We start from the raw sequence: 3,431 nt of genomic DNA on the forward strand, positions 1-3,431 counted from the left end.
GCCTCATAGGTACCATCGTGATGGAATTACAAAAAACTCCTGTACGAGGGCCTGGCCGGGCTGAGCTTTTGTCCTTATAGCCCAAGAAAGTGCTCTGTACGTCATCGTTAAGTTTCCCAAGACGAAGGATAAGGAGAGAATCTTAAAAGCAGCAAGAGAAAAGGAGACAGTTACCTACAAAGGAGTTGAACTTAGAACAGTTAACTTGTTTTCTTTTTCTTTTTTGTTTATTTTTCTTTTGTCTTTACTCTTTTTCCCTCATTTTTCTTTTTAAATTTTCTTTTTCTCAATTTTTCTTTGTTCTTTTTCTCATTTTTTTTAATTTAAAAATTTTAGTATTGTCAACATTGTTAGTATGGTTAGTATTGGTATCATTAGCATAGTTAGGAAGTGTAGTTAGCATTGTTACTATTAGTGTCAGCATAGTATAGTTGGTATAACTTATTAGCATTAGTAAGCATAGTTAGCATTGTTAGTATTAGTTAGCACAGTTGGTATAGTGTGTGTTATCTTCTAACATACTTAGCACTAATAGTTAATATTGTCCATGAGTGTAGATCGCAGGTCACCATGTCTCATGGCTTTGCAGCCGTCCCTACTGGTGGGGAGCCCCAGTTGGGCCACTACAAGCTCCTGAACACTATTGGCCTGGGATCCTTCGCCAAGGTGAGGTTGGCCCGGCACATTCTGCCTGGGACAGAGGCGGCTGTCAAAGCTGTTAATCAGCAGGGCTCCTTCGGGCTTTTCCAAGAAGTCCACTGCATGAAGCCCTGAATCACTTGAATATTGTACAGTTATCCAAGGTGACCGACACCAAAGACACATTATTCCTTGTTATGGAGCATGTAAGCAAATGAGACATGTTCTATTACTTGCAGGGCCAGGGCCGCGTGGCTGAGAATGGGGCCCGAGCCATGTTTCAGTAGCTGGTAGCAACTGTGCTTTACCGCCCCCAGAGGGGCATCATCCTCTGGGGCCCAAAGCCAGAGAACATGCTTTCTGATGCCGAGCTGAAAGTCAGACTTGTAGACTCGGGCCTTGGCACCGAGTTTTGGGGCCATAAGCTGAGCTTGTTCGGTGGTAGCCTCCCTTGTGCTGCCCCGGGGCTCTTCCTGCGCCGCACTTGTGACAGCCACAGGGCCACTGTAGGAAGGCTGGGGTGTTGCTGGGGAGATGGTCACTGGGGCCCTGTCTTCCCTGGCGGGGGGCGCTTCTGGGAGCTAAGACAGAAGGTACTGAGCAGGCACTGCCATGTCCCCCGTTTCTTGTCTTCTGAGTGTGAAAAACTCTTCAAGAAATTAATAACTCTCCACCCCAGGGGCAGAAGAACTAGGCATGGGGCAGAAGGAGGAACTCAGGCCTTCCAACGAGCCACCCAATGACAACATGGACCCTGGGTGACCAACGTAATGATGAACCTGGTGTTCAAGTGGGACCAGATCCAGAATATGGATAATATGCAGGAGGTGTGACAGAGTGATGGCCACATACCTGATTCTGAGCGCCGAGGACCCAAGGGGGGAGGCTGTGTCATCACAGGAAGGCCCTTCCCTTACCTGGGCTTCAACAGCTGCAGTCCTTCCCCACCTCACAAGGTTCAGCCATCATGCCAGGAGGCTAAGAGCCTGCCAGTCCCCAGCCAGTCTGGAGTTAAGGAGGGCCACCCTGCTCAGCCCCCCCAGCATGGCCCTCGGGACTTCCCCTCCTCTGGCAGCAGCGGCAGCAGCAGCCACCATGGAACCGCAGAGGGAACCAACAAGGAAAACTCCCTACATGCCGGGGCAGCCTGGCTACAGCCAGGGCTGGCAGGGGTTGGCTAGGAGGTTCTTGAACTGTATTGTTGAGACGCCACTGATGTAGGGAGTCCACCAAGAAGCAGCATGGTAACCGGATGCAAGTAAAGTCCAGTCTAAATTGTGGATGACCAGGACAGGGCCACAATGAAAGATTGTGGGTCAGGCCATGCTCCCTGCATTTAAAGGGCGGAACTAGCAGATGCTGCGCTCCAGGGAGGCTGGCCACGGGGTTCTGAAGACCGACCAGAGGCAGGACACAAACAGCTGCGAGGGGAGCAATGCAAGGAGTATGTGCACTGCGTGAAGGGTCCCCGGGGCGACAGGATTCAGTCCAGCGGTTGATGGAGGTGCAGACTGCCCCAGCGTTCTCCGCACGGGCTTCAGACCAGGAGGGTGCCTGGCATCTCCGTGGCTTTTAGAAGCATCATACCCCAAACACCTGCTGAGTTTGGAGGATGGCCTGGAGCCACCGGAGGGACAAAGGAGAGGCCACCCTCACTGCAGGTTCACCCCTCCACCCCTGCTCGGGTGGAGCTTCAGAGACTGAACTGTTTGTCGTGGGGCCCTTCTCCCCACCTCTGCTCTTCTTCCCTGTTTGTGGGAGAGGGGGTGGTTCGGATTAAAGTACCGGATTCTCCTCTTCCACAGGCCGCTGCAGCCTTGTCCTTAGTGATTCTGGAACTGTGTCTGTGTCTGGAACTGTGCTTCTCAGTGCCCCTGAGAAGTTCCAGCACATTTGCGAGGACTCAACATCAATATCGATGGGCGACAGGAAACAGCCTTTGCCATCACTGTGGTGAAGGGTGTGGTGCTGAGAAAGCAGGCAGCGACCTCACCCAGAGGCCAGGAGAGCTCCCGGAGGATGCGGTGGAACGGGTGGTTACCGTTATGCAGACCCCACACTAGTATGAGTGTCCAGACCGGTTCTGGAACAGACAGAAGGACGTGAAGGATGGAAAATACAGCCAGGTCCTGGCCAGTGGTCTGGACAACAAGCTTCGTGAATACCTGGAGCGGCTGAAGAAAACTGGGGCCCACAGAGGGCCATGCCACTTCTGGGGTCTTTGTGTTGGAGGCGAGCACACCAAGACCGCAGGCCACTGGGGTCGCACTGTGGGTGAGTCCAAGAAGAAATAAGTCTGTAGGCCTTATCTGTTAATAAATAGTTTATGCAAAACTAAATAAAGCGCTGGATTCTTCCAAACCTAGTAATAAGCTGGATGTTCCAGAAAGGTGTACGGAACACTCTGTTTTGCCTTCTCCCTCCACAGAACTGGGGTGGTGCCTCCTCCAGTTTGAGAAGCATGCAGTGATGTGATAATTGGACTGAATCTGAACAACTAATGGAAAAATGATGGGAGAGAATTACTAGGGGAACTCCCGACATCAGTGGCTCCAAAGAGAAAGACTGAGCTGCAAGTTCCCAGAGGAGGGGGCTCACTAGGCCAGGCAGAGCCACCCAGGGAAGCACCATGGCCTGTCAGGGGGCAGCGGGAGTGGAGAAAACCGCCAGAGCTTTTCCTCCCTTTCCTCCCCCTGCGGCATCTCCCCAGCGGGGCCTGAGAAGACCAAGCTCCTGTCAGTGTGAACACGGGGTCACATTCTCCAGAAGCTGCGGTGGCACCTCTCTGGCCA

At 52.4% G+C, this 3,431-nt stretch overlaps 1 pseudogene; it reads left to right on the top strand.

Moving 5' to 3' along the window:
• The first annotated feature begins 570 nt into the window (after window positions 1-570).
• LOC112301674 (small ribosomal subunit protein uS13-like) lies at window positions 571-2,933 on the top strand (annotated as a pseudogene).
• Window positions 2,934-3,431: the final 498 nt, after the last annotated feature.

Source organism: Desmodus rotundus, chromosome 7 (genome assembly GCF_022682495.2).
Source record: "Desmodus rotundus isolate HL8 chromosome 7, HLdesRot8A.1, whole genome shotgun sequence".
NCBI lineage: Eukaryota > Metazoa > Chordata > Mammalia > Chiroptera > Phyllostomidae > Desmodus > Desmodus rotundus.